Here is a 13453-nt window from a genome sequence, read left to right as displayed (position 1 = left end):
ATCCCCATAGGTTATATACTTATTTTTGTCTATTTTCTCCTTCCCTGATATGCATTTATATAGTTATAATCATGTCTCCTCTTTTCCTTCTTTTATATGGTGTTTGCAACACCTTAAACCTTCTTTAGTTATACTTTTCAAGTAGTGCCCAATTCTCTTGCTGTATGGGGCTACTCTTGGATCAGCATGATTAAATTCTTTAGGCAACTTACCTCACTCCAGTTACCTCCATATTCACTTACCTCAGGCCTTTGCCGGTTCCACCTTTATATTTTGTAGTTTCCCAACCTCCCGTCACCCATCAAAGAAATACCAGTACTATATTACAATAGACCAGCTGGCCCACGCTAGTCAGTTCCTACACAAGTGTGACTAAATAAAAGAAAGTCATAATCCCACTGGCTGGGGCACCCAGGCACCTTTCTTACCAGTTTATTTCTGTATCGTGGTAGGTGGTGGCGACTATCATCCACTCACTTGATGTATTGCTGCCTACTTCCTCCATAGCCTTTATCATTCTTTTCTGTGCCTGTCCTCCTCTCTTCCTATTTCTCCCATCTTTCCTGTCACTTCTTATTGCTTTTCTTTCCTTTACAGGTGGCTTTACATTGAGTGACAAGCCAAATGATTTCCTGTAAGCCAAGAAACCATTTACAACGCTGGGTGGTAACCATATAACCAAACCATACATGCTCCCTACATGTCAACAAGTGGGTTGGTGGAGGGTTAGTGCCCCTCCCTGGAAAACAAATAACTCAAAGTCAAATAGCCACCCCTTACAGGATTATGGCGTCTGGCAATAGACAGATAGATTACTGTACATAAACCATCTCTCTTCAGCTGCTGCGTCTGGCCTTTAAGTAAACAGTATATTTAGGTGAAGTAAATATGGAGGCTAAGGGACTGACAAGAGATCAAGCTGGCTGGATGAATTTTGTGCAGGGAAGCACATGACCAGGGATTTGGAACCCCTTTTAAAGTGGCAGCGTCCGGACTGACTCTATCGGATAAGTACACGTGAAGCTACAGAACGAGGTGAAATTTTTTGGCCTATCAGATGAAGCTGGGATTCTGTAAACTTGAATGGTCAGTGAATGGAAGTGTGTCCCATTGAACTGGGCAGACTCTGGCTGTCTGGACGCTGCTACTCCTCACCCAACCCTAGGGTGGGATAGGAGGTCTGGATGATGGTGATGATGAAATATGAAAGAATAAAGAAGGTAATAACTTATACCAGCCCTGTGCAACCTGCGGCCCAAGGTCCGCATGCGGCCCTCAAAGGCTTTCAATGCGGCCCTTTCTCCTAAAAATAAATAAGCTATAGTGCGGCCCTCAGAGAGAGAGAGAGAGAGAGAGAGAGTTTTACCAACTAGAGCCCACCGAAGGTTTGATTAAAATATTAAATTCATATTCTTGTGTACCAATTTTACCATCTTTTTCCTATTTCATTCACTAGTGTACAGATTTTAGTTATATTAGAACAGAAAATAACATATTACTTGAAATTTTTAATTATTGGTACATACAGTATATAGATTGAGTGACCCTTGGCTGTCTGTCTATGAGTCAGACACATATGATTCATGTACTGTAGTATGGTACATGTGTTCCCGCCTGACAGTGCCACTGCCTCACCAGTCTCCGTTGCGACTTCATTTGTTGTGGTTGATTTGTGATTACCGGTACTCTAAGTGTCTAAACTTCGTTTATATTGCAGTTTTGTGATTGGCTTTAGAAAACTTGCAAGCAAAACATTTTGAGAATTATATATCACTGCTGAGAATGTGGTAGAACCGTAGAACTGCTAAGATTTATAAACCATGAATTGATCAATAGCTTACAACTGAACAGTTATTGTTACATAGCCAATTTTGAACCTGTTCTTTACCGATGGCTTACTTTTCATAATTTTTGAAAATTATATATCAGTGCTGAGAATGTCGTTTAACCGTAGAACTGCTAAGATTTATAAACCATGAATTGATCAATAGCTACAACTGAACAGTTATTCTTGCATAGCCCATTTTTAACCTGTTCTTTACCGATGGCTTACTTTTCATATATTTAGGCTACCATTCGACAATTTTAAATAAGTGAGGGAGTGTTTTATAGAGATGAGGGGGTTACTATATGTGTCTACTGAAAGATTTGGTGCAGATATAATGATTTCCTTCCTAATATGGCTAACAACAGTTGATTATATTTAGCTTGGGAGAGAGTCGGGAGAGAATGGGTAACTCATCCCGAAAGATAATGCACTTAATTACCTCTATAATCGATTTATGTATTTTATTTTAATCATTCACTTGATTTTGCTAAGAAAATTTATACAAAATTATTAATTTTATTGGAATCTATTACATTTTTCTTAAAGCCATGTTTTACTCATTATATATTTTTCTCAGCAGGAAAGATCTTATTGTACTAATAATGGCTTCAAGTAAAAAACGCAAAATTTCAGAGGAAAACCGGAATTTTCAAGAGAAATGGACTGAACAATATTTATGCACACAATCAGGGGGAAAAGCATTGTGCCTTGTGTGCCATGAAACCATTTCTGTTTTAAAAGAATATAACATCAATAGACACTACATCACAAAGCACAAAGAATATGAAAATATGACAGGTGAAGCACGCAAGGAAAAAATATCATTCTTGCAGAAATCTCTGAAAGGACAACAGTCATTGTTTACAAAGAAAGTTAAGGAATATGATGCATCTCTCAAAACAAGCTTCTTGATTAGTCAAATCCTTGCAAATAGACTCAAGCCCTATTCTGATGGTGAGGTAGTTAAAGAATGTTTGTGTGTAGCCTCGGACAATATGTTTCCTGACAAAAAGAAACAAGTTGAAAACATAAGCCTTTCAAGATATACTGTTGCTAGAAGAATAGACAGTCTTTCAGGGAGTATTGAAAGTACAATGGTCAAGCGAGTTAGTGCTTTTTCTGCGTACTCTGTTGCTCTTGATGAGAGTTGTGACACCACAGACACTGCACAACTTGCTGTGTATATTAGGGGTGTTGACAATGACTATAATATTACAGAGGAAATGGCTTCACTACAAAGCATGAAGGGGACCACAACAGGACAAAATATTTTTGATGAATTGGAAAAAGTATTGGCAAGGATTGGACTGGACTACACTAATTTAGTTTGCATTACAACAGATGGTGCTCCTGCGATGTCTGGTCAAAGAAATGGGGTTGTTGGATTACTGAAGACCAGAATGGAGTCTCAAAATATTGGCTCAGGTTCACTTATTGTCCTGCATTATATCATACACCAGGAAGCTTTATGTGCAAAGACAATAAACTTTCAGCATGTGACTAATATTCTTGTGAAAGCTGTCAATTTCATTAGGTCAAGAGGTCTAAATCACCGCAAGTTTCAGCAGTTAATGGCAGACATTGAAGCAGAGTACAGTGATGTGAAGTATTTTTGTGAGGTCAGGTGGCTAAGCAAAGCAGGAATGTTGAAGAGAGCATATGAACTTTTGGAAGAAATTGTACTGTTCTTAGATATGAAAGGTAATGCTATCCCTGAATTGAGAGATAAAGAATGGAGATGTGATTTAGCATTTTTAGTAGATATAACTGATCATCTTAGTGCACTGAATGTTAGACTTCAAGGAAAAGATCAACTAATAAATGAGTTGGTCTCACTGATCAAAGGCTTCCAGATAAAACTGCGTCTGTGGGAGTCACAAATCAGAATCCATAACTCAGCCCACTTTCCTACACTGAAAAACCATGACACTAGCAACCTTCAGTATCAGAAGTATGGTGACAAGTTGGCAGTCTTACAAGAGGAATTTTCAGAAAGATTTAATGACCTCAAGAAACATTCACAAGCCATTGAAGTCTTTGCTTCTCCTTTTTCTGTGGATGTGGAAGCAATTCCCGAGGACATGCAAATGGAAATAATTGAACTACAATGCAATGATAAACTAAGAAAGAAGTTTGATGATAGTTCAGTATACCAGTTTTATAAGAAGCATGTATCAGTGACAGTGTATCCAAAACTGTCTGCTCATGCAAGGAAAATGATGGCAGTGTTTGGTAGCACATATGTATGTGAGCAGCTCTTTTCAAAAATGAATCTGGTTAAAAACAAGTATAGGTCTTCACTTACTGATGAACATTTGGAAAGTACCCTGCATGTAGCCACATCATCCATACAGCCTGATATTGATGAGTTGGTGTTCCAAATGCATCATCAACCATCTCACTAGGGCTGCCTTTCATTTGCTCATTGATGGTAAGGAAAATGTGTCTGCGTTTGATAATTCTTATTTTAATGATCCCAGTTAACCAATAACAAGTAATTATTTATATTTGTACGCTATAATAATAAGGTAGCCTTTCATTTGCTCATTGATAGTAAGGAAAATACTTTTGTTTCAGCCAATTCTTATTTTTATGATCCCAATTTAAATAAAATCAGTAACAACTAATTATCTATCTTTATCAGTATAATCCACATAATAAGTCTTCGATCGTAGTAAATAACGTGAAATAGTAAGGTTATGTGGCCCTTCATACCAACAGAGTCATGACTAGTGGCCCTTTGGGAAAAAATGTTGCACACCCCTGACTTATACCATTATTTAGCAAATGAAAGTATTAAAATAATAAATCATAAAATATATAATAAAACAGGTATTGATGCTGATGAATTAAAATGTGATGAACAGAAATAAATGCTGCATCACAATGGGCATGACCTCAGTGGTAGATGTTATACAACTCATGAAACAAGTCTTCAAATTTCAGAGTACTGAATGGTGGATAAATAAATGTGAAGGCCAATAACCCATGCACCTGACTGATTTTTATTCCTACTTGACCATTTTCTTACTTAATTTCACTATGCTACCCACATCCCTGTGCTGGAGAATAGGGATGGGAAGACGATTATATGTAAGGTGAATTTCCCCATGCACAAAACTTCCTCTGGATGATTTAGAGAATGTACAAAGCAGTTTGCCACATTTATGTAAATGAATATGCTGAAAATATACCAGTAATCATAACATCAATAGACAAAAACTATAGGAAAACTACAGGATGTATCTGTTAACCTAGAACCATAAGACTGTGCAAACAAGACAATGAAAAACTACATCTTAAAACTCTTACCTTCTCCAGTCATATTTTCTGATGAGTCTCGTCGATGGCCATTAGGTCTGTCTGGTGGATAATTCTGCTATGTATTCTCAGGCGCTGTTACCTGTGAGGTGGAGAAAGTAAAGGCATAATGAGATTCATAACATATCATATCATTTATAGAGGTTCCAGCATGCTTGCATACATTGGCCTTGATCACCTACTGGCAGCTCTCCATCCTGCTTGATCTCTGGCAGCCTTCCTGTTCAGTCCCTTACCCCTGAGGTCACACTATGACCTCATCTCTGGTCTTTTTCAGTGTGCCTCTTGCAACCCTACCCTCGAAGTTCACTTTTCTTACTTTTTGCACCAAACTGTCATTCTCCATCCCCTCCACAAGCCCTTATCATCTCAGTCTACCCCTCCTCATCACAACACCAATACATCTCTAGTCCCATCCTTCCTCTAAATACTTTAGTTGTAAACCTAGCCCCCCCATGCCTTGCGTTCAAGGATGCACTAAACATCCATCTAATCACTGTCAGTTCTGTATGTTTGAGCCAACAAATACAGCATCCTCTTCCTTTACTGCCCAGGTCTCACTACCATACAGCATTACATTCCTAACACATGCTGCCTACAAAGATCCCTTAGCATGGAAGGAGAGCCCTCTCAATGTCAGGAGAGGCAACAGCTCCCTGAATTTCTTCAAACCACTCCTTACTTTGGCCAAAGAGATGCTCCAGCCTCACCTCCAGTACATAACATGTCTCCCAAATTAATAATAATAATAATAATAATAATAATAATAATAATAATACAGTAATAATCTGGTCTTTTGTTTCTCAAAAGCACCAGTCCTTCCATAGGGAATTCTCTAGCTCTGGAAACAAATATACATTATTTTTACAGTTACAAGAATTGTGACATCTCTCATATACAATACAAACTTCATCAGTAAAAAAACAAAAAAAAAAAGAAAAAAAGAAGAGGAGGAAAAGAAAGGGGCAATAATTAAACCCTACAATCATCTGTCATAATACCTCTCTTCAGGACGTAGCATTTTTAAAAAAGAAAGGCTTTTTGCTGTCTCTTAAAGGATTCAGCAGAAGAGAGTTGTCTCATGGACAATAGCAATCTATTATACTGTATAATCTAGGGGCTCTATAGACAAAAGAACGATCAGCGAAAGATGACTGGTGAATGGCTCCAGGCTCCTCAAGACGCAAGGAATCATCTTCACTGCATAACATCACACCTGGGCGTGTCGATGGGAGTTTTAACAATTCAGCAAGATACTTCAGTTCACCAAACTTAAGAACCTTGAATGTAATAAGATACACTTTAAATTCAATTCTAGCCTTTACTGGTAACCAGTGCAACTCAATCAGAAACGGGGTAGTTGAGGTTCTCGGGGGGAGACCAAAGATAAGCCGTGCCGCCCTGTTCAACACAGACTGAATTTTTGTTAGTATATTATTTGGAAGACCAACCCACAGTGAATTACAATAATCAACACGAGACAAGACCACTGCATGGACCAATGTTAAGAGTGTTACGAATTCTACTGTCTAGAGGAAGAAAATTCTAATTGTAACATGGCCAAACAAGTAACCCGTAAAAAGTGAACGAATCATATTAGGAATATAAAACTGAGCAAAAAGTTTGATATATATTACACATTATACAATCATTAAATAGTCTCACCAAGGTTAACACTGCCAAACAAGCTTGCAGGAATAATGGGAGAAACTTCGCTTTTCTCTAATTCGTCAAAACCTAACTGGTTAAGCAGAACAGTAATACCCTAACACATAAATATTAAAAGGTAAGGTTAAGCCATTAACTTAGCTGTAAGGTGACCACATGAACTAAAGTAAACCTCTGGACCACTTGTACACAATCGAGGAAACAGAAGGCAGGAGCTGTTCGTCTCAGGGGTTGCTAACACCACACAGATCAGTCAAGGAGTGAGTCACAGACGAACAGCTCCCTCCCTCGACTCCATCAGTTACCCAAGGTTACCAATTGGTCTTTTAAGATGTTGCAAACTACTGTATTATATAAAATTTCAACCTTACTACAAAATATACTAAAGGTTGGATGGTGAGGATATGGAGAATGTGAGTGCATTCAAGTACTTGGGTAGTGTGATGAGTAAGGATGGAACTTTGGGGGATAAAGTACGTGAAAGGGTACAGCAGGGAAGGAAGGTTGTTGGTACACTGAAAGCAGTGATGAGAAATAGGGAGGTGAGGATGGAAGTTAAGAAGTCACTGCATGATGGTATTGTGATCCCTACCCTGACGTATGGAAGCGAGGCGTGGACCTTGCAAGAGGGGAACAAGTCAAGAGTGAGAGCAGTGGAAATGAGTTACTTGAGAGGAGCATGTGGAGTGACGTGGAGGGACAGGTTGACGAATGAAGAAGTGAAGGAACGTTGTGGGGTAGATGTGGATGTGGTTGAAAAGATTAGGAGAAATACACTGAGGTGGTTTGGACATGTGGAGAGAATGGAGAATGAAAGATTGACTAAGAGGGTGTATGTAGGTGAGGTGGAGGGAGGGAGAGGGAGGGGTAGACCGAGGATGAGGTGGAGGGATGGAGTTGAAAGGGTATCTGAGGAAGGGGGGGGTGAGTTGGGGGGAGGCTAGTCAAATGGTGGGTGACAGTGACTTGGAGGCGTTTTGTCTGCGGCCACCCTTTGTGGGATTAGGGCGTCGGGCAATAGATAGATAGATAGATAATATAATTATAAACACAAAACTGGAGAATTACTAAATTCATAAACGAGTTCATAATGAATAATTATTACAGAACAATTAAAACACAAAACAACTGAACCCTATCAAGCGCAGAGCTCACACAAAAATTAGTAAGCATGTCCATGACAAGAGGCACCGTCTATTCAGGAATCTTCTCACAGAGTACAGATTTCTGATATGCAAGTTACACCCTCTTACAACCTGATTAATATGTTCTTTGTAATTTAACTTAGAATTAAAATAAACACCCAATTTTCGAACAGAACTGACTGGATGCAGCTGTGACACGCCAATGTTCAAAGCCAGGGCATTGTCAGTGTCATCACCCCTTCTGTTTCCTCTGATGATGATGATCTCAGTTTTATCATCATTCAGCTTAAGTTTCCTCTTAGCCATCCAAATCTTAATATCAGACATTAGAGATTCAAACTTTGTCTTACTATCGTTGATATTTGACATCTTAACATAGAGCTGGGTGTCATCAGCATAAAAATGATAGGACACATCATGAGCATCAAGTAGAGACGATAAACTACTTGTGTAGATAGTAAATAGAATTGGGCCCAAAACTCATCATTGAGGGACTCCAAATAGAAGGGGAGCAGAATCAGAACTAGCGTAATCAACAACCACCCTCTGAAATCTGTCCGACAGATACGACTTGAGGAGCAAAAGGGAACTATCACGAACAATATAAAAATACAGATCGTCCAACAACAGTTTATGATCTGCTGTATCAAAAGCTGCAGACAGATCCAACAGAACTAGGAGAGAGGACATCCCACTACAAGTGTTTGCCACCAAGTCACACTGAATCCTTGTTAGTGCACTTTCAGCTGAATGGTATTTTCTGTAAGCTGATTGAACAACAGGAACAACTCTGTTGTGTTCCAGTAGTGGTACAAGTTGATCGAGTACGGCCCGCTCAATAATCTTGGATAAAAAAGACAGGTTAGAGACGGAACGATAATTTGTTATGCTCTCGACATCAAGACCAGGTTTCTTAATTAGGGGCCTAAGCAAAGCACGTTTCTCAGACTGCACAAAATTACTTTCTAAGAAGCATCTATTTATTATGTTGCAGATAAAGTCTGCAGCGTGCTCATACACATCAGGCAGTTGTGACATGTTACATGGATCGAGTGAGCAAAATGTTTTATTAAGTTCTCTGATGTAACATTTGACTTTGTTTACATCCAGCGAAGGAAATGTCGAAAGCAAATGATCCCCGGTGCACCATGGCTGGAAGTCAACTGAGTATGCTTCACTAGGAGAACTTCTGTCTAAATCACTTCTTATGCAAGATATCTTACTTGTAAAAATTAAAGCAAAATCAGAAGCCAATTGGGTATCAGATACAGAAGTTGGTTTAACAATTACATTCCTCCGACCAACCAAATTGTTCACAACTGCAGATAGTTTTTTTTTATCACCATCACATGAATCAACTTTATTTTGATAATACCTAGCCTTTTGGGCTTTTTCAGTGTGAATGACTGCTCTTCTCGCAAAAACATAACACAAACGAGTTACTTCGGTCCGCTGCAAGCACCACTCACGTTCTGCCTTTCTACGTTGTCTCCGCAAGGAATTAATGGATGGACCATACCATGGAGAATCATCACGTACAGTAATTGTTTTTACTACCTCAGGACAATAATGGTCAAAAACTGACCTAAGCTCGTTGTTGTAAATATCAACTAACTCATCAGAAGACAGACTGGAAGAATCAATGGAGTTTAAACGTTGATCAATTTCAAGACACATCAACTGGCGGTCAACATTCCTGTAATTTCTGAACCTGATGACCTTTTTATATGAAGGGGATTTCGGGACATCAAAACTAAGAGTGATCAGAGCATGATCAGAGATGACGGGGTCAAATGAGTCAACCTCCACATCTGATACGCGCCTGCAACCAACAGGGGACAAGATCAAGTCAAGGACATGTCCAGAGACATGAGATGGATTACTCACATGATTGAAAAAATTGTTCTGGGTGATCAACTCAAGGAATTCTGAAGAAAATGGTTTTGACTCTGGACTGTCAACCCAATAATTGAAATCACCACAAACAAGAAGTCCTCCAGGTTTAAGAGAAAACCCTTCAAGAAACTGCCCAAACTCCTCCATAAAAACCTCGATCTCCACCCGGATGACTTGGTCGATAAACAATTGCAATTCTAATGGTATTCTGATGGAAATTTATTAATACTTCCATAAATTCACATGAAGATGGGGTCAGATCTGAGTCAATGAGAGAAACGTTTGCAAGTGCTGCAGAGTAGATGAGTGCTACGCCTCCTCCTGGATAGTCAGCAGCAGGCCTGGGAATACTAATAATAGAATGTGTCTTAGGCAAGGCATTACGAATAATATCGATATCAGACTCATACAACCAGGTTTCAGTCAAGCACAATATGTCAAGCTCATGCTGATTTAGGGTTTCATTAATATAGTCTATCTTATTACGGATGGAACGAATATTTAAAAGACCCATCCTTAACTGGTTCAAGAGGGATGTAGTCAGTTTTTTGAATGGTCAAAATTGGTGTTTTCAATCAATCTATTCCTATGAGAAATCATAATTGGACATTCTCTACTTGAAGCAAAATGGGCAACCACCTGTGACTTTGAATTAGCATCTTGATGTCTTAAAGAGGAGCAATTGATGCATTTGGGAGAATTTCTGTTACTACAGTCCTTGGACTTATGGGCTCCAGCACAAAAGACACATTTAGGTTCATCACTTTTCTTAGAACATCTCTCAAATGTATGACCAAAGCCTTGACAGTGATGACACTGTGTAACCCAGAATCTATTGAAAGCGCGGCATCTTGTAAGATCCACATAGATGTAATTGCCCTGTTCTACAATGGAGGATCTCACCTCTGGCGACATCTTCAAGACAGCACTTTTGGTGTCATTCCTTGTTCTTGTGAAGAGAAGGTTGAGGGTACAACCTCGATCAACGAGCATCTTAATTTTATTGTTTTTTCTCAGAATATTTGGAATGATGTCAGAGTCATCCAAGGAAGAGGAAAGGCCTGTCACGGTCATTTTAGGCAACATTTTCTTTAGCTCTGATACGCAAAAAGTGCCCTCAGAGCCAAAATGATCAGTCAGCACCCCAGTTGCTTCCCCCTTGGCCTCAGCTGACGGAAACTTCATTACCAGCCCACCAGCCTTGGTCTTAAGGCAGCTGTCAACCGGTACCGAGTTAAGTACGCCTCTGATGTCTTCTGGTCCCATCTGATTTGTCAGGGCACTAGCGCCACTCTCTGGTTTCACAATCAGTACATGCTGACTATGAATGGCTTTTTTCTGGCCATGAGCACTGATCTCAATCACGCCCCCAGGCAGATCCTTCCCTCCCCCCACGAGAGACCCACGAACAGCATCCGCAAATGACTTGGCCTGATCCTGTGTGACTGCCATAGGTGATGAGACCTTGGTCTCTAGTGCCTCCAGTCTATTTGATACGTCTCTGATTGCTTGAAAGATTGGCCCAATGACTTTATCATCATACTCCTTATTGGTACTACTTCCTCCACCAGCCAAGACCTCGTCTGCTGGTGCAACACACTGGCTACACAACCAGCGAAAGCCCAGCTGGTGGCTCCTCTTCATGAACGGATAGTCGCCTGCATCCAAATTTTCACAAGCTATATGAATCCACTCACTGCAGTAGGCGCACTTCAGTGCTTGTGCACTTTTTGCTACAGACCTACTGCAGCGAGGGCACTGGTGTTGTTTACTCATGATAAGGGAGAAAAAAAAAAAAATGACAACAACAGCAAAACGTGTATACAATACTACCCGGGAAAAACCCGGGTAGCGCCGCCCCCGTTTGTGTCACCCTAATTTAGGAGGAAAAAAGAAAACCGAAGGAAAAAAAGCACAAAAAACAGAAATGGAAAAAAAAACAGGGTGTCTGCGAGGTCACCACGAGCAGGTGGGGTACGACTTGACTACCCTTCTAGGAAAGGTAACCCAAACCGAGGTGCCGCAGAAGTGCTGAGATGGTATTGAAACTTTTCCCAATTTCGAGCTTTACAGCAGCAACAAATACGTCACTTAGGCAAGACCTCATTGGTTACGATACTGCCACTGCGCAAAGCATAAAAATATAAAATCAGTGTAACAGTGAATAAGGAGACAAGGGTGAGTGACAATGCAGTGAGCAACACACAAGTGACAGTGACAGTAGGAGTGCTTCTGAGTGTACCACACCTCCAAACACTTCAGGATATACTGTAATGTGTACATACCCAGTTTCAATATGTTAGAAAATAAATAATTTGTGTAATAATGAGCATGGAGACAATGGTGAGTGACACTGCTGTGTACTACACAACAGCGAAAGTGAAAGTGATGCTCGATACAAGCATTATTCTAGACTGTTATTCTGTAGTTTTCTGTGACCAAAGATGAGTACTTACAGAGACAGAAAACTACTTTGTAAGTGCATAACATGTAATTAGTGGTAGAAAAATAAGCAAATGAGTGACTATCTTTGGTGAAGTCAAGTGCTACATTTTTTCCCTCATGTGACAACCTGGCATAATTACAGTACGTTACTTCAGCACCTTGTAGGTGACTCTGTAGTAACAAATGACAATAAGTGATATGATTAGTGAGGAAATGTAAAAATTATAAGAACATCATAACCTTAACTGCTATTATGCTCATGTAGCATATTTAGTGCTAAGTGTAGTGCTTGCGATTGTGCTCTTGTAGGCTATGTCCATACCACAGTACAGTGCAACAAGTGTCCTTATAACTGAAAATTAGGAAGTAACTTGTTTTTTATGTGCTATAGAGCACAGAAGTCACCTCTTAAACTTTGTCCCACAAGCGGCATGACATCCACCTGCAATGCTGCCTGGCATTTGCCTCGGAGACCCACGTTCACCAACCGCGCAGAACACCTCCTATTCAACTCACTCCCCCTCCAACCATGTACCACTTACAGAGCCAGTTTCTTTCCGAGGTTAGAGGAAATATTGTAGTTTATGTGAATAAAATATAAACATCTTGGGTTAAGTATAAGTGGGTCATAACACCTTAAAAAACACCCTGCCCCAGCCAAATGATCATTGGCTCATTGTTGTCCCCAGTCGGCCTGTTATCATCATCATCATCATCATCATCCGGACCTCCTTTCCCTCCCTAGCGCAGGGTGAGGAGTAACAATATCCAGACAGCCCAAGTTTGCTCAGTCCAATGGGTCACGCTTCCATTCACTCATCATTCAAGCCCCTGGAATCCTGGTTCTATCTGCTACCCAAAAACATTCACCACACTCTGTAGCTTCACATAAATGTATCCAATAGAGTCAATACAGAAGGTTTACTGTGGTGTATGCTTACTGCACTGGTAATGTCATCAAGTGGTGGCCAACAGGTTAGCATGGGGTACAAAAGTGTAGTTATTACATGCTGTACAGATTACTGCTTACCGTATGATGGAACAACAGAGATGCGATTCTGGTAAATGGGTCCTTCTTGTCTAAATGAACAGTGTCAAGACCTCTTGCTGCCACAGCCACCATTAGGAGGCACTGGTGGCCACACCTTGT

At 40.0% G+C, this 13453-nt stretch overlaps 1 pseudogene; it reads left to right on the top strand.

Annotated features, from left to right (window-relative positions):
• Positions 1-2922: 2922 nt before the first annotated feature.
• Positions 2923-4233, top strand: LOC145389835 (general transcription factor II-I repeat domain-containing protein 2A pseudogene; annotated as a pseudogene).
• The last annotated feature ends 9220 nt before the right edge of the window (positions 4234-13453 follow it).

This window comes from Coenobita brevimanus, unplaced genomic scaffold, assembly GCF_032717465.1.
Source record: "Coenobita brevimanus isolate Jiangsu-jjx unplaced genomic scaffold, ASM3271746v2 jjx.HiC_scaffold_2539, whole genome shotgun sequence".
Classification (NCBI taxonomy): Eukaryota; Metazoa; Arthropoda; class Malacostraca; order Decapoda; family Coenobitidae; genus Coenobita; species Coenobita brevimanus.
The sequence above is the reverse complement of the archived record's forward strand: the minus strand, read 5'-3'. Positions and strand labels throughout refer to the sequence as shown.